The 27,494-nt window shown below is 43.2% G+C and overlaps 1 protein-coding gene across 5 annotated transcripts in view; it reads right to left on the bottom strand.

Moving 5' to 3' along the window:
• Positions 1 to 27,494, bottom strand: part of FAM107B (family with sequence similarity 107 member B) — a 137,265-nt gene that overhangs the window by 40,007 nt on the left and 69,764 nt on the right. The window contains exons 1-2 of one of the 5 annotated variants that reach the window (XM_087767592.1): positions 22,624 to 22,763; positions 20,596 to 20,712 (exon numbers count right to left, since the gene is read on the bottom strand). The exons of 1 other annotated variant lie outside the window; for it this stretch is intronic. The gene's annotated coding sequence lies outside the window, so the exon portion shown is untranslated. Of the gene's footprint in view, positions 1 to 513; positions 752 to 20,595; positions 20,713 to 22,623; positions 22,764 to 27,494 lie in introns of those variants that run through there. 3 more of the 5 variants (XM_087767593.1, XM_087767590.1, XM_087767594.1) reach the window with 3 other exon arrangements.

A 27,494-nucleotide genomic window follows, 5' to 3' on the forward strand; every position in this document is an offset into this window, starting at 1 on the left:
AAGTAATAGTATCGATTCAGTAGTTCATTTTTTATTCATGGATATCCTTTCCAATGGATATCATAGAAGTATTTTATGCTTAATAGGTGCCATCACTGTGCAAACATTTTCTAAAATAAAGACTGATCTATTCTCAAGTACAAAAAAATCCCTTTACCAAAGCATTAAATGGCTTCATTCCCCATCCAAAGCCTGCACAGAAGGATGCATGTGAGAAACAACAGGAACACGCACAAATCCTTTACAAAAATGTCATCATAGGAAACAGCCATATGCAGAATTCAAGAACCAAAGTGAAGTGTGGACCATGCAAAACAAAAGAAAACTTAGGCTCAGTGAAAGCCCTTTGATGTTGAAACAATTTAACAGAAGGTGGATGCTATAGATGCTGAGGTATTCTGTTGTTTTAAATTGCAAAGCGAATTTAAATATGTTTTCTTTTGATAACCCTAGTAATTTGTCTGTCAGTGACCCTTGATTCTCAGAGGAGAAGGCCTGTGTATTATTAACTACCTTTCAAAGGGCTTCAAAGGAGAAAAAAAGGATGCATCCTATGTCCTCAAAGGGCAACCAAGAGCTCTATCCAAAGCCATTCTGGGAACTTCACTTAACAGCAGATGGAATTCTTCCCACCTGGTCTAGACCAGTCACCCCAGTTCACTGCAGCTGCTGAAGGGCTGCCACCCTCTGGAGGTTCAACTCTGGCTCAGCTTCACTCGGCATCACCCTCGAAAAGCATTTTTCTTGCTGACTATAAAGGAAGATAAAGACACTTCAGTTGGATGGGTAGTGCTAGATGGGATGAGCACAGGTCAGTATAAACTCCTGAAGAAACCATCAGGTGATTATAACACTGACCTGACAACACTGAAAATAACACATTAAAACTTTGAGAGTTAAAAGATGATGCTTTTTGCATAAATGTGTGATTCTCCCTCTTCACTTTCTCTTCTATCCAGTCACCATGAAGTTTATACACGGACTACAACATTCAACAGCCGGATAGCCAGCTGACCTGTGCTGGTATCCTGACGGCAGCCCTCTGTGTCCTTGAAGCTCTAGTACACAACAAGGCCTCTTCTCCCCTGCCTTAAAATAGTATTTATTTATTTATTTATTTTCAGTCCAGGTTTTCTAATACAGTTTCCTATTTTGGGTATAGCTCCAATGTAGTAAACACATCTCTGTTGTTTACTTAATCACCTAAAATGCCAGACAAATCACAGGGATTCACCGCACTTAGGATAAGACGCATGGCTTTGAAACACTTTATACTGTTATATTTAATTTTCAGCTTGACCCCTGAGATCAACTGTATTAAATATAGATTTGATTCTGATCAGAAGTTTCTGCTTCTTAATTAAACTTCTGTTTACATTTACAAGGGCACTTTTCCATACATGAGACATGGGAAGCAGGATGATAACCTAAACTATATACAGAAAAAAATACGTTGCTGTTTTCTGTTATTCCCAGAAAAAACACGCATACCTTGCATAGGTTTTCTTCCTTGAGAGAAAAATCAATATTCAATAATCAACATGACTGAAAAAAAAGCCCCAAACCCCTCAGCTGGATACACAACTCCTAGTCTCAGAGCCTTACAGAGAGCGAGCCCAATTGCTTCCAACTTCCCTCCCTTCCTCTTCCTGCTTCTGGTTTAAATACTTGCCCTACTTATGTTTTGAATATTTATCCGCAGTTCAGTCTATTCCACATGCTTTAACTATAAAACCCTAATTCAGCTAACAGAGTAAATGCCATTGTTTAAACTACAAATTTTAATCCATAATTAATATGCAAACCAAGGTCTCTTTTAATCCTTTTGCATAAATTCCTCTCCTCCTTCCCCAGTCTCCCCAATAGAGAACGCTGTTCATCGATATTTTACTTCATAATCTCATTAGGAGTCTCTTCTTCCCTCTCCCATCAGTGAGGTTTTGTATTTAGATAGAAATGTCTTCAGATACAGCCTGGCAACAACTACAGCAATCACATCCAGTTGGAACTGAAAACACTAATAGTAAAGGTGGTGGTGGAGAGGAAATTATTACAGCTTTGGAAGGATGTAACGTACTTGATGCTTATTGCCTTTATTTACTGAGCACACATGCAAAGAAGCATGAGTTTTCCTCCAGCGAGCCAAAAGGGCACGCAAGAGGGTTGCAGTGACGGAAAGGGGAGATTGTGCAGAAGCAGGTCCTTTTCTGCCCATGCTCCTTGTTGCACCCATGCACGCACTGCGGGACGCTGGCTAGGGATGACGCGGGGAAGCACAGATTCAAGGAAACGTCCCTTCTGCCTCCCTCAGAGGTGCCACCCTTCGTGCTAACTTTTGCATGGCTGCCCTTGGGCAAGTGAGTATCAGATGACTAACAGTCTTCTGTGCACAAGGGAGCCAGGAAGCAGACTGCTGAAGCCTTCCAAATGGCGCTCCAGTAGCCCAAAGGGTACTGGAAAGAGGCACTGGGATGGGACCGGCGATCTTCTTTCAGAAACCAGAGCCTCACTGGTGCAGCTGACCTACGTTCTCCAACTCAGCATTGAAGGACTAGCCAAAACATGCATAAATAATGGCTCCATATCAGCTGAATCTACAACCATCCCGTGCTGGTAAGAACAAGTCATCTCCTCTCGTGTACTACTCCATCACCAGCCACAAATGCTAAGTGTAATCCCAAACCACATCTGTTTTAACTTGCATAAGGCCCTTTACAGACCAGATTGTACCTTCCCAGAACCTCACGTTAGGTTGCAATTTATTGACTGTGGTGGCAGTGAGAAATCCAAAGTTTTAAATGACCAGCATAACCCTTGCTTTTGAAATCTAATTCAAATCAGTTTTAAGACTTCCTTCTTCTGACTAATTCCCTTTATCCAGGCATCTATTAGATTTAAGAAAGAAATTATAGCAAACTTCAATTTTTAAATTTGTTTTTAACCAAGACAGTCCTTTCTTGAAAGACCACAAAGGTATCTTCTTGCACAGCCAGAGGCAACTTCTGCATATCCAAAGCTTGCAGTCTGTGGGTTTCAATGTTTTACATCAAGAGCAAAGCACACACAGGCTCAAAATAATCCCATGCCTCCATTTTTCACTTCAGCTAAAAGGGATTCAACAAGACACATGAAAAGAGAATACACTGGTGTTGATTTGTATTCTAGAAATGAACAGATGCTAAAAAAGAAAATTATTTAAGCAGAAATCTTGATTGTTAAATATTTGTAGCATTTTCTACATTTCAGTTTTTCTCTGCAGAAGGGCTGCTGTAACACAAGCCTTTTGTTTGCTGAAGAGGCAGATAAATTACACCACTGATTGATCACATATAACACACACTTATTGAAATTCTTTATTACACGTGGAAAATGACTCAGTTTTAATGTTCTAAGTGAACACATTTTCAGCTGTTTTTCCTATCAAGGTTGCATTAGAAGACATAAGTGAAGGCAGAGTAAGTTCACAAAATCAAAGTGAAACTGATTTTATTTACTTGGATAAAATCACCTGAAGCAGGCTGGGCACAAAGTGGAACAGACATTTTATTTACAGATCAAATTTATAAAACTATTATCTAAAGTTAGCAATTTGATTATTTTTGGCCCTGATTCCAGATTGTAGAACTAGTGGAGTTATCCTTTTCTATCTCAATCATATTCCTGACTCTTTATCACTTTCTCAGCTTTGGAATAACTACTTATGGAATTGAAATAACTAGCTACTGAATTCATTGAATGAAATAAAAAAACCCCAAGGAAATATTTGACAGAAAAACCACTGTCAAATTTTGCTTGCTTCTCAAAAAAACTGGTTCCAACCTCTTAATCATCAACAGGTCACAAATATTTGGGGCAGGGGGGAAGCCTTAAGGTGCCTGGATCAAGGAGGTACAGGAGGTTAAATTATACTGAATATTTCATTATGGCTAAACTAGACGTTTATTTTAAACTTACTTGTAAATAAGATTTTTTTTCCCATTACTTTTATGTATTTCTACTCCAGTGTAAATTCATGTTTTCATCTACACAATCCTAAAAACCTACCCCCATATAGACACTCAACAAAATACTCAAAGAAGATCTCAGAGTGGACAAACCGAAATCATGGGACATTCCATCCCAAAACAGGTCTTTGCCAATCTTGAACTTACAGTCAGCGTTTCAGTCTTACATCCCCAATACAGAATCTAAAGTACGCTCCTCTGACCTCATCTTGGACAAGACTTACTCCTGTATCACAACACTGGTAGGATGCTTGCACAACAGCACAAAGGCAATAATGCAATGGATGCTTCCATACCTCACTGAGTTCCCAGTTAAACAGCAGAGCAGTGAAAACCACAGCACTGCTGCTTTACCACACTCCATGCACCCAGAGCAGGATCAGATTCACATCAGACTTATGTCCAGCAGAAAGCCTTCAGGCTCTGGTCACCTGCATTATTCTTCCCTGGAGAAGTGGAAAACAATTCTAGCAGCACACTGCCCCAGGAGCTAAAGTCTTCCTTTTCTTCCTGCTACAGCATTTGGTTTCGCAGCACTGGCTGCTGCAGATACAGGATGGCCCCTCTTTCCTGCCTACCTTGTATCCTCACCTTTACTGGCAACAACAGAAACCACCTGGCTGCTAGATCAGATAGCCAAAGCTGTCCTGATCGCCCTGCAGCAGCTGCCGCCCCCCGCTTTCCCCCTCCCCTCTCTTTTCCCACCTCCCTACATCAGCCCTGCTCTGGGGGGCCGGCACAGGAGTCAGTAATGGCACAGGGGATGCGAGGGGCACGCAGCTCCGCCTTGGGAGGTTTCAGTGTCCGGAGCAGTCCCGCACAGAGAGGTGGAACCACTTGGTAATCTTGGCCTCTGTTGGCTAAAAAACACAAAGCAAACGTGGGATTGTGTGCTTTTGTGTACACATCAGAATAAAAGGAGGCAGAGATGGTCAAAAAGATACGGCTGCATAAGTGACTGTAGGAGCTTTTGGCGCAAATGCAGAAGCGCCAGGGGGACATACCAGAGGCTTGCGAAGCATGGCAGACGGACAGCCGAGACAGGCACGTTATGATGACAGAAAGGATAACAGCACTGTAACAGAGAAACCTGAACTGGTTTAATTGGGTCCTTCCCCTTATAAAATAGTTATAAAAAGAAATGCGAGATTAGAGGACCAGCTGAAACTGGCATGCTAATAAAACACAGGAAACCATTGATCTCAATAAGAGTCATTTACTGGATGTGTACAGAGAACTGGGTCTGTAGGGCTAAAATATCTTATTATTTCTTATTAAGTTTTTTACACGTGTACAGTTCCTTGTAAAAGTCAAACACAGCAGCTGGAGAGAACCCATACCCAAATCATTCTGCAGTGATTGTGGCTTCGCTGAAATTCTGAAGGCAGAAGATACCAAAGCTTTTGCTGCACAAATGCAAGGCTAACCATTTTAAAAAGCTTTTCGCAACCTGCCAAAATAACTTAAGACTATATCACACCATCTCAAAAACTAGACGAAACATAAGGAGTTCAGAGAAAAACTCAGAAGTATATATATTTTTACTTTTTTTTTTTTCCACATGAACAAATATGCAACTGAGGTCCCTTTAAACTTAAGCATCACTAACAGATTAGCCAGTAGCACAGAAAACCAAAAAGCAAAACAAGAATGCAAAAGGAGACACAGAATTTACTTAACAAGGTCTACAATAGATCCTGGCACATCTCTGCCTCAGGAAAAATAAAAAATGAAAAAAATGAAAAGACACTTACCACAGGATTTTGTAAATATGGGTTGTTGCTTGCATACTGCTCAGCGTTACATGCGGTTGTAAAAATCCATTCTGTCTCATGAGATCATACGCATACACCCTAACTTATACATTTATGCAAGCTTTTGCCAGAACCAGTCAGACGTTTTCCTTTATTTTCACTTTATTCTACAGCTGCTGAAAGGTATTATCGCATCCATACTCTATCACGTCCAAATTTTCCTGGCTTTTTAAATGATCCATGCTTCCTATTTAAAGCTTGAGCTGGAATGGATGTTTAACTCATTTCACAAAGAGTTTGGTTATACATCTCCCTTTATGAAAAATTTAAATTGTTTGGCTAAGAAGCAGTGTCTTTTTACCCCAAGACACTACTCCAGCAGCAGTTAAGTAAATAATACGAAACAAAAACAGGGAAAGGAACCAAAATGTTTTGTAACTAACACAGAAGAGGGTTTTGGTTTGTTTTCATAAAGTTCAAACAGAAGAAGTTTTATGACTTAAGTAGAACGAGTGCAAAAGGGTTTGGAGAAGGAAGGTTTCCATTAAACGGATACGAACTGGTTCAACAGTAATTTGAGCTTCGTATGAGCTCACTTTTTGCCGTGCCACAGTCAGCAGCGAAGCAAAAACTTCACAAAACACAGGAGGGAGCTGATGACAGATGAGAGGGCAAGAGGCAACGCAGGGGCCATCTCTGAAATAATTACTAGCACTATATTACAGCCTGCCATGAAAGCGCCTTTCCCACATTTTTAAAGCTGCAAACATAAACAGCACTTGAAAGGAAATTTAACTTCAGTGGTGAACCAGGAAATTAAAAAAAATGGGCTGGAAGAAAATGATGGATTTTCCTGTGCCCCAAGGAGCAGCCCTGGGAAGTCCCAGTTCTCAAGAGAGAATCCCACTTCATGGTCACCAGGGCTCTCAATCTGTAGGGAGCGGGATTTCAGGATGATGGTTTTTTTTTCCCCTCACCTTTTGCTGGCTGTCACAAGAGGCTGCTATCAGCTGTGGCAAACCCCCTTCTGGGACATCGAGAAGCTGTAAGGCAGCTCAGGACAGCTACACGTGCCATAAGCCTCAACTGCTCGAGGGGTCTGGGAGAGACACCCTGGCTTAGGGAGTCATCCCCCACATGCACTTCTTATAAGTCAGTTCTGACTCACAGCAAAATAATTTTTTTTACAGCGAAAAGCAGCTACTAAAAATGCAATCTTGCAACAATGGTGCCAACGAAAAGCCGAGCCACGAAACACTCTGACAGTACCTGCAATTTATGGCAAACGGCCAAGCAAGGAGCAAGCTCAGGCCAGGCTCAGCAGTGGCTAACGCTGCCTGGAGTTCATCCCTGGCTGCCAGCACCCATGTTGTGCAAGGGCAACCTGAGCGCGGTCCCACTGGTCCCTGCAGCAGGTGATGTGGGTGACCCTTCGGAGAGAGGGCCCCTTGTTCCCCCAGCACTGGCCCACAGGAGGGTGACCTGGGGAGAGTCACGCCAAACCTGCAGCTGACGGGAGTGCTGTGTCAGGGCCACACTTCCAGCACGGTGCGGGTGCTGCCCCTACTCTCTCCCTTCGTGCGGTACGGGATGGTGCCTGGGGACTGCTGCGACTTCGGCTCCGACAGCTGGGCTCTGGAAGGACACAATAACACGCGGTCTGCCTGATGGAGATCTCAGGCAGCACGGCAAGTCTCCCTTCTGACAGCTTAATGTTTCACCGGCAGATCTGCAGGTAATCAGCTCAGTGTTAGGATCTGCAGTTAAATCTCATCGGCTGAGCCTGAAGATTAGAGATTAAAAAAACAGGAGATTCGGGAACAAAAAGTAAAGCAAGGCAGTCTGATTTGTTGTTTCTCTTGTCAGTACTCATCACTGTAACTGCACCTAAAGGACAGCCACTTGCAGGCAGCATTGATACCAGATCATTCCCTTCTGGAGAGCTGGGCAGGCTGTTACTGGTGTCCACTAAAAAAAAAAGTTAAGAACTACCAGGAACCCCACGCAGGTTTGGAGCAGGGAGGTTCGTTCCTCCTGGGGGAGGCAAGTCGAGCCGCCATCTGCATTGGCAGCTCAGCTGCCCAATACCCGCTCAGACGGTTTAAATCCTGACTTATTGGGTTGAGCAGCACTTGCAGAAAGACCTCACATCAACAGGAACCAGGTAAATGGTACAGGAGGAGGCCAGGCGCAGGCTCTGCTGAACAGGAATTTTCCTCTCCAAGGAATTCTGCAGGTGGCATCTCACATACTATGGTAAATCGAGACAACCCTGGGCAGACCTTACAAGTAAAGCCAACAGGAGTCCTGCTGCGAAACCTGTACTTTTTGTATATACAAAGGTGATTTTAAATACAGATTGGCATATAGAGACTTGCTGGCCAATTTTTCTTCAGCTTCACTGTGGGACAGAAATGTAAATGGAAACGTAAGTATTTTTGATAACAGGTAATAATGACTTAGGGGAGCCTCTCTGATTTTTATTTATTACATGGGCAAGAGGCCAGACAGAGCATTTAGTTAATTAAAGTTTTATTGACAGTAGTAAGTGGTATACTTCTGACATCCTTCATTTTTTTCGCCAGTAGAATGTGGTCCTTAGCCTTCCTTTTAGGTACAACAAAAAAAAAAAAAAAAGAAAAAGAAAGAAAAAATAAGTATGTAACTTCCTGCAAGATCCAAATAAAAAAGCTACTGCTAAAATAAATAAATAAAACAAAAATGGAATTCATCATTCAACATAGCCATCCCCCTACAAAGACTAACATGCAAATGAAATGGGAAATAACCTTGCTGAGGCTGTTAAGGGGAAATGCTGTATTAAAAAGGTAAGTTTCGAGTCAAAAACCAAAGGCAGGAAGTAGGAAAAAAATTATTTTATATCCTTATACCCTGCAAGCTGGCCAAATGTATCGACCCTTGTTATATTTGTTTTTCATGTGTTACTCACTAGGCATGTTCGTGCACTGGGAAGAATACCAGATAAAACATGTGGTTACTGGCCAGCAGAGATAATACAGCTCGAAGGCAAGCTCAGGTCTGCAGCACCTTTCCTTAATAAGTATTTCCTATTTAAGCAAAGATTGATCCTACGTGATGTGACAGGCCATTGATAGAAAGAAATTGTTTAGAATATGATCCTTGACTTTAAAAAAATAAAAAAAAACAACCAAACAAAAAAACCCCAAACACAAAAACCAAACAGCCAACATATACTCACTGTGGGCTGAGTTTCATACTACTGTGTCTAAGTTTCCACTTCATATAAACCCAACTTTTATCTTTCTGTGATACAACACAGCAGTATGTTGAATTCAATGGTTAGTCTTCCAACTCAAAGGCCTGAAGCCAGTTTACAAATACATAACCATTTGAAACAAGAGTTTCCTATCCGTTCTAATTTTCAAGACTTTGTGATGCACATCATTGAATTACAGGAATAGCTCATTCAGTAACAAAAAGCTTCTAGAAGGAAGTGAAAAATGAACATTACTGTGCCTTTATAGTTGTAACCAAATGAGGGGACTGAACTACATAGGGTTTTTTCCCCTGCCTTCAGCTTTTACAAAATTTTCATGTGGTTCACTGGTCAGAAAGTTAGCAAGAATGAAAAGCATATCTACTATTCCCCATCTCAGCTACCCACCAAATGACAGTTAAACAGAGCTGAAGGAAATCGGTGTGGTTTGCTTGCACAAAAGGCTTTCTAAAGAGGTAGCAACCATGTTGTAAAGCATTTAGACACAAAGTAGGAAGAATCTAGGATGCTATTCTGATGCCCACATCTTAGTTAAATCAGCACGGCCCTAGCAAAACCAGACTGCAAGAGCTGGGCTACAAAAGCCACCACAGGGAGCTCCCTCGGTGCAAAGCTAAGATGCAAAAACATATCCAGAGAGACTGTTCCATAACCAAGAAGCAAATATCGGACTAGGTCAGGCATTTAAGTTAAATGACTGTCTTAGATTTCTTATATGACAATTTAAGTGTGCACTCACACACCTCCTCCTAAGTTCTGGCTGATTTCAGCCAAATTTTTAAAAGGTTTGAAGCCTCCAAGATGCAAAGCTCCCCTAATGTTCGTCTAAACTGGTAGCTGAGTAATGAAAGACTCCAGCCAGGAGTCCAGGCTCTGACAGGGCTCATTCCAGTGCTGCCAGACACCAGTTGCAAGTAACAGCCCTTGGAAGTATGTTAAAAAAAAAAAAAAAAAAAACCTCGAAGAATTTGGATCAACAGGAAACGAAGTGTCAGGAAAACAAAACCAAGGTTTATGGAAAGCAAAACGGGAGGATCCCCACATTGACTACATGTGAACTGGATGACAACGGGGATTTAGTTATGCAGCACAGATGAGTTCAAGCTTGTGATGCTGGTGTGAAAGACTGATGCAAGGTTATCTCGTGCAGATCAGCTAGAAAGTTTACAGCTTTGGTTTGTAGCAGAAATACATATGGTACAAACAGATATACCACAACTTTTTTTTTTTTTTAATTACCTCACATTTCATTTTTTTTCCAGTCTAACACTGCAATCTGACCCATTTTCTTCCCCAGTTTATCAAACATGATGATGATGAAAGGGTCCACTCTAATGCACCCCCCTGCCTGCATTCCTTCTGAAAGCAGGTGTCTTGTAGGATACCTCTGGCTTCTGTGGCACATTTAAGTAAAAAACCAAAAACAAACAAAAAAAAAAGCCCCCAAAGCCCAAACTATTCAAGCTTTAAGTACAAAGACCTCTTCTATTAGGAAAAACACACCATCATTGTGGTGAACATGATTAAAATTTCAGATTCTTGCAAGAACCACTTCCAGTCAATTTACAAACTTCTTGATATTTGCCAGTTACATAACTGACACCTATAATCTAAAGCATCTTTCACTCCGGGGGGGGGGGGGGGGGGGAAAACAAACTATTAACAAATAGTCTTATGTGGGATAATGCAACAAGGTCTAACCCTGCTGCAACGAGAATAAACCCAGTTTAATCCCAGGCCAGTTATTCAGCTGAGGACAAGTCGTATCACCAAAAGTCTTTCCAGTTACTGTCTACTTCACCTTTACTTCTCTTGCTTATTTTGCTCATGCCTAGAGCAGAATCAGGCACAGACCTGGCTGCAGTCCAACATCATCATTTGGCTCTGGAAGATACATACACACTTGTACTGAGCCACACAGCTTCGCTCTGTGCTTTACACCCTGCCAATGAAAGGCAACACATGGAGTCCAGAATGGGGCTGGGAAGAGAGAAAGCCTGGTACCACCACGAGCGAGGCAGCTTGCTTTCATTTAGTGCACACATATGTTTACACCTCAGTTGGATTTCAGCTGAGGGCCTTTAACTTCTGAAGTTAGGTTTTCAGCTTGAAAACAGCTAGCTCTGAAAAAAAGTTTTATATTCTTAACAAACACTACTCAGGCAAAGGGGAGAGGAATTGCACTGTAAATTCAAACCTCCCATAAAAGAGACGTAGGAGATACGCACGTAAGAAAAAAAACCAATTCACACTACAGACTAAATTGTTTGAGAGTTTAGAGGAAGACAACAGAAAAATCTGATCATTTAAGCTGACCACTCTACATTTGAATAACATGTCAATACTCCCACTCCAATGCCAAACCGACCCTGTAAACTTCAAGCCCTAAATTCAATTATAAACCTTAGGCAAAGATAAAGGAAGTCGTTTTAAAAATGCCTTTCTACTCTCCTTCCATTAAGGACTTCAAAGTAATAACACTTAAATCTAGTCCAGGCTTTAAATGTCCCAAACTTTAATGATTCAGGCTTTTAAACTTCCATTCATCCACTCTTCATTCAACAACTGGTTTACAGAAAGATATTTAAATTGTTTTAAAGAGCTCCACTGCTAACTGTAGGACCTTTTGATTCTCTGGCATGCACTATCACTTATTTACTTTAGGTTTTCCATTAGTCAGGTGCTGGCTAGTTCACATTTAAATGAATCACGAGCACCAGAGCAAACAAGGCAGTTAAGGCACAGGAATCCAATTCAAACAATATCCAATACAGAAGAAAGTCCATGAAACTAAGAGAAGTGTGCTTTGCTTGTTAACTTAGCATGTTTAGAAACGAAAAATTATCATTAAGAAAGTCTGAAATTGCTTAAACTTATACAGAAACGCCACTAAAAACTCCCTATCTCTTAATTTTCATCAGTAACACAAAGGCATTGACTGAAAACACTAGGTACTGCAATTAATTAAATTATTTCCAAATGCATCTCCAGAAAAGGGCAGGGGGGGAATCCCAATCCCTGTTACAGGACCATGCTGTTCTCCCAAAATGCACAAATACTAAAGTGGTGCAGTACCTGTCTGAGGACTACCACCCCTCCAGCATGCAATTTAGAGAAGCAAGCGAGTACTGCGCTTTAAGATGCATCGTCTTTTACATTAAAAAAAATAAAGGTCATGGCCCTCGTGATCCAGAGAACTTACCAAAAGCAAAAAAGAAATGTTTATTCTATGTTTAGCACAAATTGTAATGAAAATTAACATTTGACCAGCACAGAAGGAAAACGGCAACTTAATGAAACCGCAGTTAGTGACGTTCTATAAAATAATGCTAATCACTTGTCTTTGAGTCAGCTACATTACCACATTTAGTACGACTTCTGTGGATGACTCACCAATAATCTATCTGGGAGAGAAGCAGAGGAGATCTCTAGCATGATTTTGTTGTAGCTTTTCAAGATGAAGTGTAATTTGCCTGGTGCTCCTCATTTGAACTTCAGTGATTTGAAATTTTAATTTGAATTCCAATTTGTCTTTAGGAATTTTCTCAGAAGCAACAAGCTTAATGGGAGTAATGCAAGATGCACCAAAATTGGCAAGTAAGGTAATGATCATGGTCTAACCAGATCCTGTTTTCAGTAAGAAGCAGCTTTTTAGGCTGCCCACTTGCCTAAAGGCCTTTATGGGAAGATGATTTCTATATTGGGGCAGTGAGTTTACACTTGAAATATAAAGTTTATATTATCTTTTCATTATGTTTTTGCTTGCAGTGTTTTATCTTGTTTGTTTTTCTCTTGGTTCAAAGTTCCAAGTTCAAATTCTATCCTTGCACTAAGTAGTTATAGCTGTAGGCAAGTGAATTCAGTCTTTGTTTCTCAATCTGTAAAAGAAGGACAATAATAAATATTTATCTCCTTAAACAGATATTGGAAGGATTCGTTTACCCTGACACAATTTGGTTTTCAAATACACAATGACTCTATAAAATTCTAAGCAGAAATTACCTAGTTTAACCACATTAACGGGAATGGTTGTAATTTTTGTTAATGGCTGTTGCGCTTTCATATCCTTTTCTTCCTGAGGGATACCTTTTCCTACAGTACGCTTCTAAGCCTCCCACTTAGCAAACCATGATACCATAAGCTGAGTTCATGGCATCTTAACTATGGCAGTTCAAAAAGGAGGAAAAAAAAAAAAAAAAAAGAAACAGTACATTGATTACAAAGACATTAAATGTTAAGAATCTGAATGGCTGTATTTTAGAGTACAGAACTTTTTTCCAGTCCCCTTCCTGAGGGTAAATACCCCATAGGAATGGAAGCTCCTTATTTCATTGCTTTGACAGTAATGAGTTATCTTTGATATTCAAAGTTTTGTTGACTAGTATGTATAACCTGGTGCCTTCTAAATCCAATCTTTGCCTGACTTCATAGCACTCTAAACATCTGCACTTAGGAAGTAAATTAACTGCATCTGTGGCTGTTTTAGCAGTCAATTAATCAGCTTCCTATTAGAAAGAAAAAATACCCTAAACCAAAGTGTGATTCTGGAGATAAAATAAAGATGAATCTCAAGTCTTGTGAAGCATCAAACCTGAATAGGAAATCAGCTGAGGCCTCTTCATTGTTAAAGATAAAAAAAGAAATAAATGAACTCACTACTGGCTCAAACTTTAATACTTAATTCTACTAGTCCTGATAGTACTTGTAATACAGAGATTAAGATCCAATACTACAATAGGAGGAAGGGGTCGAAATGTTCCCTTACAGCAGTCATTTAACGAAGCACCATTTTATCAATGCATGCTATGCCCAATTTGATGGGACTCCTCATTACTTCAATTTCAGTCAACATTGGAAAGAATAAGCTCTTTGAAAGCACACACTCCTCCACCTTAAATTTCATTCCAAACTCTTGCCTTTCAGTGCGCAGAACAGGCATTACAAATGCAGCCCTCCCCCTGTATGCTACCAGATGATGGCAGGCAAAAGAATTAAGCATTAAAACAAAGCCTTCCATCAATACAGAAAAAACATAGGAAAGTAAAACAGGTGACAGCATTGTGCTTCAGCAGCTAGAGAGTCTTTTTTCTTGCATAATTCTGAGGGAGGAAAAAAAAAAAAAAGGCTCCAAAAAACAGTTTTACTGAAAGCTGATATGGGGATGCTTCAGCAATTAAGAATTTTGTACAGCAGACACCAAGACCTTAATTAGCATAGTATTGCAAAACCTGGGCATCCTTCTGGGTGCAAAGCTAAGTACATCACAGATTGAGCCGACCCCAACCTCGGCACCACAGAAATGAGAGCCTTTCCCTGGCAGATGCTGTCTGTAGTCATCCCACGCCAGCAACACCGTGACAGCTTCAAGGAAAGGATGAACTACTTAGCTATAGGAAATCATGGCAGTGGATTAGGAAGAGACCAAACAGATACATGAATTGAGCAGAAAATTTAGCTACTTGGGTACCCACAGGGCCCACCACTACAGCATCCAAAAATCCCCAAGGATTTAAATACTTTCCTCTGTTTTGAAGTTCCTCACCCAGTTCCTTTAAAAAGCTATACCAGCATTACTGACCAGACCAATCTCTGATTCTGCATTTCAAACTGGCCCCCATTTTTAGAGTTGTCTGCTCTAAAATTTCACAATAAAAGTGACATCAGTTGCGGAAATTTTCTAGTGAAAAGTACTGGTCTAACTTTTTCTAAGTCCTGTTTTCTTTGAAAACGAGATTCACTATATAGACCTGTGTTTCTCCTCACTGCAATACTTTTTGGCTGAAGCTGGCAAATGGATTACATTTAGCTAAAGGAACAGTTGTCTTGGATCGGTTAATCCTATTAGTTACCTGGAAACAGGTAACAAGGTTGAGGAGATGCCTTTTTAGTGCTTCTACAGAGAAAACGTAGACCTTAACTAGCTGTAAAGTTATAGATCCCTACAGGACAGCTTACAGTGTTAAAATTTGTTCCTGTAATGCAATAAACATGAATGACAAAGCACCTTTATATAGATACATAAAACTACATCTACACTGGAAGTTTCAATAAAAATCTGGCTCTCCAGCAAAGCAGCTGCATTCAGTGTAAAACCGATCTCTGATGGAAGAAAATTTTTTACTTTACGTTTGCAAAAACACTGAGCAGGTATCATAATAAAAACCAACATGCGTCACCTTTTTGTGTCTCCATTCACTCGCTCTCTCTTCCCTATTTAACCTGTAAATTCCTCAGGGCAGAGACTGTCTCTTTAGGACAGTGCTATGCAGGAAGGGCCCTCAGGCCACTGGAAAACAAAACAATAGTTGGCACACATTTTCTAACTTGATGTGCTAACTTGTCCTCAAATCCTCGAGCAAGGAAATTTATTTTATTCTGCTTACATACTATATTGCAAAAAAAAAAAAAATCAAAGTCATTGCACATTCCATAAATTCTTGGGTTTATAAAGGAAACTTTGAAGGTACAGCGCTTTTGCACAATTAGGAAAAGGTTGTAGCGTATAACACAGCCAGCTGATGCCTCCAACCTCTCCCTCTTTTCGCTCAGTTCCATCAGTCACTAACTAAAGAGAAAGCAAGACAGGCCCAAGAACTCAGATTTGAGCTTCCCCAAAAGAGTGAGTGTTTTGATACAGTGGCATCTGTAACACGTGCTTCAGCCTTCTAAGCTAAATCCTCCACCTGAGACTGACTGGCATGGACATTCACAAACTGCAGTCTTTATAACAAGCTTCAAGGCTGGCTTTCTAGTTGGTAGAACTTCAGAAAAATATTGTTGTAAATCTTTTCAATGGGATACAGCTTCACCCCAAGAGATAATATGCTTTCTGCTTTTCAGAGACATCAAATTTCTTGAATTCTAAAGCTAGTTTTTAAAGTATTTTCTGAAAAAAGGAAGAATATGTTGCTCATATTTTGCATAGTAAGTTTATGCCTTGTTCAGCCTTCTTGTACTTGAAAGAAGAAATGGGTAAATGAATAGTAATGGGCATGATTAGGCTGTCTTTGGAGAGCCACCCTGCTCCCCACAGTTGCTATGAGGAGTAACAAATAGCATGCACAGGACAACCTTATGCACAGCCAGGGCTTCCTTCCAGAATACACAAGCATTTCTGATCAGTTAGTGTGTCGTTGCGCAGCTCACTATGACGAAGGACACGGGAGAAGGATGGGAGAGTGGCAAGGCAAGCCGTGCTTACTGCTTGCCCTCACCCTAGCAGCCACCTACGAAAGGTCATCTCTTCACCTTGCAAAACGTACTGCCAGCACAACCGGGAAGTCGGTTGCAATACACAGCGCTCTGTTTGGTTCTGCACCTCACATAGGAGGGCCTCAAAGGTACTTCTAAGGCTTGGAAGAAAAAGTTGGTTTACTTTAGAAATACCAAAAAACCCACCTCCCACCCAAAGAAAACCTCAAAACCACCATGACTCTTTCCCCACCCTTTCCTCCATTCTTTTAAGAAACCCAAACCTGGCTATAAATTTTTGCCAGACTGTTTTCAGGGGGCAGTGGTGATGTGTCAGGCATTATGCAAGTTAAACATATGTATTACAACTTGCATTATATGCCACAGTTCATCTTCAAGGACGAGTTACCTGGGAAAGCTCCAGGATAAAAAAAAAAAAAATCATAATATAATGCAAAGACTATCATAACCCAGTCAAACTCCTCCCTACCCCCTCCAAAAATAAACCCCCAAATCCCAGCCACATCAGATGAAAATTGGCTTTCTTCCTCTACCAACCACCAAGCCCCAAACTGCATCTGAGGGTGAGCCCAGGCATCCACTCTTCCTTGAAGGGCACTGAGCAGCTCAACTACCACAGCAAGTCTGAAGGACACAGCAGCAACGCAGTGGAATACTCAGCAGGTCATGCTGTCCCTGATGACACTTAAGAGGAAACGGAGGTAACAGATGTGTTTCAGGATAGCAGTGCACGTTATACGAAGGGCTGCTTCGCAACTCATCCAGCCAGGAAGAAGAAAATTTCCTTGGGCTCAAACTAAACTCTTTGCTCTTCAGAGGTACTAAACAGCAAAGCTTTTCCTCTATGGTCATATTAACATGCAAAGCAACTCAAAAGCATCCGTTCTGATCCCCACCCTTAAGTGCTCTGCTCAGCTAGAGGTGCACTTAACCCATCTGACAGCATAAACTCCAGCTCCCCTGAATGGGTTTGGCTCCCATTCAGAGCAGACGCCACCGGACCTGGTGAGTTAGCTAGCACCAGTGGGCACAAGCATGGTGAACCAAACATCCTTCCAAGACGGAGAGGAGAACTCTTAATATTCAAGTAATCAAAAGCAGCTTGATGCGGGTTTCCCTCTACACAGTAACAAACAAGTTTCAAGACTCAGTTTCCCCTCCCCACAATATACTATACTGCAAAGCAGAGGGACTGCTTCAACCAAAGTCAAACACGAGGGCCGTTTCTCCTTCAGAAGCATTTGTGGGGTTTAGCTCTCCAGCTTACAGGAATGGTGAATAATTCCTAGGTACAAGGTAAAACATAAGACCCATCCCACCACAACAAGCAGCTTGCAAGGTTGCTGTCCAGGACATTATAGCACCCCTTATAGCAAGGCCACGTTTCATGCTTCATCATTGCAAAGATAGTTCTCTACAGGACTCTAATGCAGCTCATACAGAGGGGCAGTAAATTTAAGAGGCTGAGATTTGCTAAAGGACAGAACAGAGGTTTTACAGTTCATCCTGCAGGCACGTACACTGCCTGAAAATGCAATATAAATGTAAAAATAAAGAAGTCATCTCATCTAAAAGAAAGGAATTTGTTCCACTGTTGCTAAATGACTGTGCTATTCCTCTCTCTGAAGAAGAGCATGTATTTACACAAAAGGCAACCTTGTGGCTTCATGTTGCAAGAGAAATTTTAAATATGTAAGCAAATCCAGGAGTTTTGCTTCTCGGATAAATAAAGCTAATAAGGCAAAGGTTAGTGCATTTGTGCTCCCTGCTCTCATCATGAAACTAGGATCCTTGTCCCATCTAAGCGAGCCGATGACCTGCTGAAGACTCAATTAACTCCAAGCTAGACTAGGTCTATAGTAGAAAGCAAACTGCACCAAGTCACCACAAACCCTGCCCTTTCAGCTATAGACCCAGGCTAAAAAATTAAACTACTGATTTCAAATGTTATTTTAAAATGTGATACAAACCAGTGGACAGAGCACTGCACACAACTGCTCCAAAATCTTTGTGGCTTATTCTTTTGTAGACACAACTTGGAAACGCTGCTCTCCCACCTGTGCGTTCCCTACCCTTCATTGCACAAAACTTACAGTGTTGGCCTCAACACAAGAAGTAGGCTGCCAGCTCGAAACATAGTTTTGAAACTAAGGTTAAAACTATGACAGACTTTGCAATTCTAACAGTCAACCACCACACACAGTGCTGTAAGGAAAAATGTTACTTTAAACTTCAGTTTTCCCAGTGTGATGAAACACAGAGGTAGCAGGTACCCTCCGGTGGTTTTGTGTTACATAAAAAGGGGAACAAAAGGTTCTGTTTGACCACATCCTTCCTTTTCTTGCAGATGCCGGTACTCCCTGCTCATATAATCCCTGTAAGATTTCTACCACAAGAGAATTGCCACATGCAGCTCCCCGCTGCCGTGCAACACGCACAGCCCTTCGCACCAACACCCTGAAGCAGTAGAGCAGCCAGGTGAGAACAGCAGCTACGTGAGTGAGCACGTAGCTCAGCAGCTACGTGAGTGCTCTTACTGTGCATAGCAAAAGTAAGATCAGCCGCCCCTTTTAGAAACCACTTGTAAAAAGAAGCATAAGCCTGGTCTTTCAGGGTGGGGACCTGCACTCACATCACCTCACCCAGCTGCTGCGGTCACAGAGAGGCAGTCCTGGTCTTGCCATCACCCTCCTGGCTCTGCAAAGCCTTCTCTTCCTTTCTGCTGGCACCTGCTCACATGCAACTGTACAACGGGCCAGACAAAGGACCTCCCCAAAGATCCATCCAGAGACCCATCTGTAAAAACAGCACCCACTATTTAAAGGCAGGTGTAGAAAGGAGGAAAAAAAATGTCCCTTACTGATTCTTCTCTCTCCTATGTGCGCTGAATGTCTTTGTTTAAGCACTTATCATTACAAAACCCTCCTGTTTTTCATAGTCTAACAAAGACCAACATGCATGTTGTTGGTGGAAGAGCGGTCAACCACTAATTGCATCACAGCCAGGTAACCAAACTGATTTTCATACCGTGCCTCTTCCTTCATGCAGGGGGAAGTTCTTTCAACACTAGCCAATAGCACAGGAGACATGAGTTCAAGTTCTTGCACCAGTACTCAGTTCCTCTGTACTCATGGATGACCTTTCTTGTACTTTCATTCCCCATCTGCAAAGGGAAGGTGTCTTCCCCAAAGTGGGAAGACACAGAACCTTTCCACTTCAGCATGGCTTTGAGAGGATTAATATAAATAAAGTGCGTACGGAGATAAGCCTGACAAGAACATGCAAGATGTGGAAAGAGATAGTATCACTGAGAAACGTAGTTCTAGCCAGATAAATTATCTTTCTCTTAAAAAACATTTTCCCTATCAAATTTGCACCTCTATGTTCAGGTTAGCATGTGACCAATTCCCTTTCCACAGCTGAATCCTTCCATTGGCTTATGTTAAAATTAAACATCAAAACCTCAACTTACATGCTCTTTAAGTGAACACATAAGAGTTGCAGGCTCTTTGCAACATCTATGTTAAGCTGGAAACCATGCTGCCACTGATACTCAAGAAGACACTAGGTCTGGCCAAACCAGAACAAACTTTAGACTGGTCACTGAATTGAAGAAGCATTAAGCACATTTTTTCCTCTCCAAAGTTAGACAGTGCATGGATCTTGCTTTTAAACGCTTGCTTTTTCCAAAAGTATCAGAATGGTATCAGCTGCGAGTTATGTCTGACATGCTCTTTCTGTATACTTATAAGATGCAAATAGATCCAAAGTTGTACAGCGCAAAGATGTCAGATACTAAAACAGCTCAGCAGATACTCTGCAAAGCTGAGCATTGAAACTTGCTCTGTTTAAAACTATCACAGCGCCAGAACAGCCTTGAGTTGGCCTCGTGTATTTAATACTGTTAACTGTGTACAAAGATAACATAGGTTTATTCAATAAAATCTTTTTTTCTGAAACTTTGACGGAGCCAAAGTTCTGTTAAAGCCAATTACTGGTTAAACAGTTCCACTCTTCTTCCCACAGCTAGCAAACATGAGTATTTGCTTCTATCCCAATTTTTCTTCTGCTCCAATTTTTAATGATTTTCCTGTCCTTACTGATGTTATGAAGGGGTGTACTCAAAACCAGTTGTTTCTCAATGTCACAATTATGGCACTATGTAAAAACTCCCCCACCCCCACCCCGGCTACTCACTCAGTCTCTCTCAAGCCAGGCTGTTCCGCTGCATGACTCTGTCAAACAATCTGCCACTTCAGCAAATGCACTGACCATAGCCACCACGCAAGTCAGCGTGTGAAGAAGAGACGTGTGCATGTGCGAGAAAGACCTCCAAACTGCAGCTGCCACACAGCTCCTCACTTACCTAGTCGTTCAGTGGTGTAGGGCAGCTCAACACAGTCTCAAAACCTTTAAATGCTCAAGGGTGAGCTGGAGTTCAAAGAAACTTCTTAATTTTGAAGGAAGAAAAAAGATGCCAAGACTGAAAAAGAAGGAAGAGGGTAAATTAAGGGATAGAAGATCTGGAGAAGAAAAGAGAAAGCAAGCAGGAAAGTATTTAGAGGACCTGATAAAGATGACTCTCCCACCTCTACCCCTTAACTTTTGGGAAACATCAGCATACCATTTTAATTAACACTACTTAAGTGCTGGAGGCAAAATAGCAACATTACTCTTGAGCATTTTGGACTCTGAAAAACACAAGTGACACTTCACCTGCCAAAATCATCCCTGGCAAAACTCCACTGACATCCGTGGGACTACACCAAGCATGAAATTGGCCCACAGTTGCTTTAAGACAATAAAGGCTTTGTTTTAGGAGGTATGGGGCATTTGTGGTTCTTTTTAATAAAGCCCAGCAAACAATTGTTTATTGTCCCTGAGCAAATATCGCTGACAATAAGCGAGCAGCTATCACATTCATAGTACACACTGTCTGTCCATATATTGCCAGGAAAACAACCATCAATAAAGCAAGAGACTCTCAGTGTCCTGTTCATATCACAGGGAGATTAAAGACAGTTCGAATGCCTCTCAAAATGCCTACAAGATCTACAGGCAATTATTGCCATTTTTAACAATGTTCTTCCATGCTCATACTTCTCTGACAAGTCAATGAAAGTTAAATGTTGTCATTGGTGCTACAGGATTTAGCGCACACATATACATATCACAACGCAGAGCAGCACTGCTGCCAGAGAGTTATTCAACAATACTCCCACCACAAACTACACACAGCGACCACATTATGTGCACACAGAAGCATCTTTTCCTCGTTGTGTTGCATTTTTGCTCGACTATGCGAATTCTCAGCAAAACCCAAAAGTTCACATGTTCCTGCCTCTCTCCCGAGCTTGCTACGAGCATGCCCTGAAATTACAGGACCAGACTCCGCTCCAGCGCCAGCCATGGCCATACACCGCGTTCACACAGTATTGATATATGCCAGAACTCGTTAAGCTATGAAAAAAAATCCACTGGAAGAAGCAAACAAGTAGGTAAGTTACACAGAGCTCCTGTGTTGCACCCCTTCCCCTTGTGAACCCCCAAAAGACATTTATCCGTGCAGTCATGCTGGCCAGCCGCACTGCCTTTCAACCCAACACGCAGGAAAATCTGGACATTTAGATTCTCAGGGCCCCTGAGGGAAACTTTGACAGAACTGTACGGGGAGGGATGGAAGCCCAGGGAGACGGCGCAGGTCCCTGGGCTTGCCGTACGTGCTCCCAGCTTTTACTTTTTTTAAAGATTTTTAAGGAAACATCCACCAGCCACATCAGAAATTCAGCTGCTCTGAATTCTCATTTCACAGGGCAGGACAAATAGGAAATAAAATATGTGGGGTTTTTTTATTTGCTTTTCCACCTCGTCTTCCCATCCAACACCACACGCCCCTGGCCCCACCAGGCTGCAGCCCACCGGGGCCGTGGGGGTGCCCCGACGGCAGCAAAAAAAAAAGTCACCAGAGAATAAAAGTTGCCCCCCTGCCAAGCCGAAGCCCCACCGGGTCCACAGCCCCGGCGAGGCGGGGGGAAACCCGCGAAGCAGCTAACGGCTCGGCCGCGGGACCGGCAGCCCCCCCGGCACCCTTCTACTTCGCTGCCCCCTTGTTTTGTTTTTTTGCGGAGCCACAATTAACTCCCCGGCTTTCCCTTCAAGAACGAAGGAGCGGAGACGGCGGTCTCCCGCGGGAGCCCCACGGCCCAGGGGTGCCGCCGCCTCCCGCCCCGCAGAGCCCTCCCGCTAGCGGCACCCCGGCAGCTTGGGGAAGGGGTGCGACGCTGGGACCCCCCCCTCCACCCTCACAAGCAGCCGCCTTCCCTCAGCCACCCCCCGGCCGTCCCATCCCACCCCGCCAGCGCCGCGCCTTTGTGTGAGGAGACACAAAACCTACCTCGCCGGGGCGGCTCTCCCCGCCCGGCAGCGGGGGGACGAGGGCAGGGAGACCCCGAGGCGCCCGGCGGGACGAGGGAAGGAGGGAGGCCGGCAGCCGCCCGCTGGCTGGCTGGCTGGCTGGCTGGCTGGCTGGCTGGCTGACTGACTGACTGACTGACTGCCCGACTGCCCGCCGGCGCGGCCCCGCCACACGCGCGGAGCCGGCCCGGCCTCGCCTGAGGGGAGCGGCGGGGCGGGCCGGGGGCGGGCCCGCCGCTGAGTCACCGCCGAGGCCGCCCGGCCGCCTCCTTTGTTGTCAGGCGTGGAAAAAACCGGGGTGGAGGGGGGGGGGCCGGCTGGGTGGAAATCCCGAGAGAAACGGGGGAAAAAAGGGGGTGAGCGCCGTGGAGCCCTGCCTCCTCGGGGCGCGGGGAGGGCGGCGGCGGGCGGCAGCCGGGCCCAGGCCGCCCTCACCCCCCGGGATGGGCAACACGCGTGGGGTTCCCGCGGGCGGTTTTCAGACGCCTGCCGAGGCCGTTGGTCCTCTTGAGCGGCCCCGCTCACCTGCAAGAGCCACCCCTCTCTTCGTGGAAGAGGAATCTCCCAGGTGTGCCTTCGTTTAACTTTTCCCGCAGGGTTGCTTCTCCCTTTCCGTGGCCTGGAGCCCTGTCCCCTGTGGGTATTTCCACCGGTCGCCCCGTAGGAATTACGGTCCCCACTCTGCAAGTGGAGCCATCTGAGTAAGACGCCAAGAAATCATGGCCAGCCAGCCAAAACATGCCTCAGCAGGCCCCAAAATCTGTTTCGTAGCGAGTAATAAGCGATGGAGACATGACAGAGAGCCTGGGACACAACATGGCGTGCACAGGCTTTGGGAATGAACCCAAAAAAAGAAAGACCTTTGGGGATGAAATATATATTTATACATTGGTGTACATACTTGGATTGAATCGATTTCTTTTGTATATTTATCACTAGGATTATTTTGCGTTTCTTCAGAGCAGATGACTTGAATCACAGCAAAGTGGCAGAAGCAACTTGAGTCATCCCAGGGATGGAAAGCTTCAGACTGATTTGAGGAGCTCAGTACCTTGAGGAGCTGAGCATTCAACCTTGCTTGGGCTGCGGAAACAGACCCTTGCCCTCGAAACAACCCCAAACCCCAAGTCGTCCCTGCCGGAAGGGTATTGGGTGCTCAGTAGATGGTGCTGTTTCCACCGAATCTGCCCTAAATAACCCACTGCCCCAGCATGGCAAGGGGAGAGAGTGGGTAGGGAGAAATATGTTTTCTGTGGGGCAGGGCTGAAATCCAGCGTGCTGGTACATACTAAAAGACTGCTCAGGTCTTTGTGTGCGGCTCTTCTTTCACTAGGAAAAAAAGGCAGCCTGGGTGAAACCTAACCAATCGATGAAATCCAAAGCATTGGTGGCCACTGTCAGTTCTGGTTCAATTTGAGGCTGTTGCCGAGCACCACCATATGCAATCAGAGCTATGCTGTGAACAAATGAAATGTTATAAAATGCTCCTCATGCTCCTCAAAAATTCACTTGTGGCGTGACGAGTGGGACACCCATTTGTGTTGTCCAAGTTCACAGTGTCAGCCCTGCTTATGGGCAGCCGCATTCCCCAGGTGCCCTTTCCTTCACAGGAGTGTTGTGAAATCCAGTTGTTCTGTATGTGGAGCCCATGGATACTGTATGGAGAAAAACCTCATAAAAATTGATTTTTTTTTTTATTAAATGCAGTACAATGATGTGCCTAGATGAATGAGGGAGTACACATATTGAATAGTTCTCTGTTCTGTGAGCAGCCCTCCATCTGAAGCATGGGAGGGGGAAATGATGTATGACCAGGGAATTGCAAACAGCAAAGAAAGAAAATGAACTGCAAGGCTGGCTGGAATGCTGGATTTCCCTATCTTTTGCATTCTTGACCTTACGGACCTCTCCGTATCATTTCTGTATGCTTAGCATTAACCATTTGTATTCTAAAGACACTTTGTAGTCCTGAGCAAGTTTTTACCTCTGTTGCCTTAGACACTGCACAGGCAGTTGTCCCTGCTCTGAAATCTGACACTTTACATCAGTGTTTCCCAACCCTTTCTCAGATCAGGCAGCTATTTCGCTGCGATATGTACCGTCTCCCCAGCAGATCCTGCACATCCACACCTTTAAATGGAATGTAACACTTTGCTGAAGCTACCAAAAATTTCTGGGTATCTTGCCACGGCTTGTCAAAGGAGCACAGGCATTTTTGATGGTGATTTCTGCTTTGTTCCAGTGTTACATTCAGTTTAAGTGTGTGGTTATGTGGTGTCGTTGGCTATACCAGGTGCAGATTTAGCAAAGTCCCTCCCCACACATACTATCAGCTTGTGCTCCATGAAATGACTGTAATCCCATGCAACCCCTAAGCTACCATGGTTGTATCCAGACTTGAAAACTATTGCTGGACATAAGCGAGACAGAGGAAGATTTGGAGAGAGGCAGAAAGCTGAAACGACTCACCAAGAACACATCCGAGGACCAGCGATGGCTGAGATCAGCCTGTTATCCAAGAGTCTTACTTCCTTACTCAGCGCTTCATACAAGACAGTGGTCAAATGATAGCTCTGAGTCAAACATCTCACAAGTAATTTAAGGGATAGCCTCTCTCATCGGGTTGCCTGGTTTTGGTGCAAGAGCTGCTAGGTACCCCAAACCCCTGGCTGGGGAGAGAGTGAGTCAGTCCAGCTCAGCTCCAGCCCGTAAGTGAGGAACAGGGACACATGAGGAGTCAGTATTGTCTCCCATCTGTGAGCCACTCAGGTTCCTGGTGTTCCCCTTCCTTCTTTAAGGCACATCATTTGTGCCTCATGCCTCTTGACCACATGAAAATTACAGTGCGTGGTTCACGCGATACAGAAATTCGGCCACAACTGCGTTTTACTCATGACAAGCCTTCTTCCTCCAGCACTGAAACTCCAGAAAGCACTCGAGAAGGCCTCGGGGATCTTTCTAGATGAAAGATATAAATGTAAGACATTACCATTTTATTTTAAATGAAAAGCAGCGTACTGGAATCCAAACCATGAATAAACTGGCTGCACTTTAGAACAACTCTGAGACAGAATGATGCACTGGAAATACTTAACAAGATAAATCCCTTTTTTATTAACATTATAGCCAAAAGTATATAGTCATTCTATTGTATAAGTGTCATGGGACATATGTAGTATGTAGTTTGGCATTTGGGTGTCTTATGAATCAAGTATTATGTATTTTAATTGCCTGCTGGTGTTTGTCTTTCTTTTCAGTCAAACTGCAGAACTAAAAGCAAAATCATCCTTTGATTCCGTGAGTCGTCCTCTTTGTTGGGTAGGGACTTGCATTTTACTCCATGCCTGCACCATACCTGGCCTTTGAGGGTTACCGTAATATAACCTTAAATAATAATAATAATAATTTTACTGTGGCAGAAACAGAGTGGAGTACAGAGTTAGCAGCTGTGGGATTCCCCTTGCTTAATTTTAGCTGTCTGAAAGCAGACATCTGGTGTAAGCAGGTCATGTAGGCTGGGGGAGAGGTAGGTACCTCCAGAGGGAGATTCATGCCTCCTACCTTAGCTGTCTGTATTAGAATTGGGTTAATTGCTTCTGGAAGTGCTTCTGCTGGTTATACCAGGCAGCGGCCTGACAAGCTCCAGCTAGATGCCTTCCTCAGAAATGCTTTAGCAGTGTGTAATTCCTTTACCCAAAGTGGCAAAATGCCTCCCCATTACCTGCTCCCATTTCTAAACAAGAGATGAGTGCTGCCTGTGTACCAGTATTTTTATTCCACATAACATGGAGAAGCACTGACTTCCATCGTAGGAGAATATGGTTTTCTTTATTCCAATCTAGCCACTTTACATGTTTTTTTCTAGATTTTTAATTTAATCAAAGTAAGTCAACTGGAATGCAGGTTGCTATGAAGTTTCTTTCCACACCATAATTCTGCAGAAACATCAGTTGAGTATCTGAAGAAACATCTGCTATGCACATAGATGTATAAATATATATAGGAGCTGAACAATATGACTTTTGAGTTTGCAGGGTTTTCTTTACACAAAGCCAGGGGCATAAAAGGGATTTCCTCCAAGTCTTCCTGTGTATTAATAATGAAGATCAGGATGCCACCTTTGCTTCCTCCCCTTCTGAGCATACAGTGAAAGGAAATGGTTCTGGATCGAATCACAAAGAGCGGTGGAAAAAAACAGACTACACTCCACACTGGCACTCAGAAGTTTAATTATCCAGCATGCTGCATCTTTATGGAAGAAGGAGACAGATAAATCCCATATGTTAATAGTTGCCCCCCTGTGGCTGACCTTTGGCTCAAATATTCCATATTCTGATTAATGTTGCACAGTTGGATCCAAAACATGCTCATTGCCCAGGCTGCAGAAAAAAAAGGGGATTTAATTTACCTTCCAACAGCAGAACTTCATTTGATCGCTCTTTTGGAGACTGATTTTATCCCTGCCTGTAGGTTAGCCGCTGAAGACCTGCTCTGCGCTTCCTCAGCTAGGACTCTTAAGACCCAGCTTCTCACATTGCCTCTGCTACTGGCATGCTGGGCAACCTGAAATAAGTCATTTTGCCTCAGTTTCTGGTCTAGTAGAACAGCAAAAATAACTGTGACTTCCTTGCTGACACAGTTCGAAATTTGCAGATAGAAGACACTAAACAACGTTCATCTTCAGACAAAATTAGATATTGACCTCTAGAATCTAGAGGTCTCATAAGATTAGGTCAGAAAATCATAGCCACGCTTGGATCATGGTTTTCTGGCTGCCTTCTCCCCTACCCTTGCAGTTCTTATATGCCATAGATTGTGTTTGCCTTCTCATGTCATTGTAGTAATCTTGCA

The sequence above is a fragment of the Nipponia nippon genome, unplaced genomic scaffold (assembly GCF_047370975.1).
Source record: "Nipponia nippon isolate SJK-2023a ecotype South Korea unplaced genomic scaffold, ASM4737097v1 scaffold_3, whole genome shotgun sequence".
NCBI classification, from domain to species: Eukaryota; Metazoa; Chordata; class Aves; order Pelecaniformes; family Threskiornithidae; genus Nipponia; species Nipponia nippon.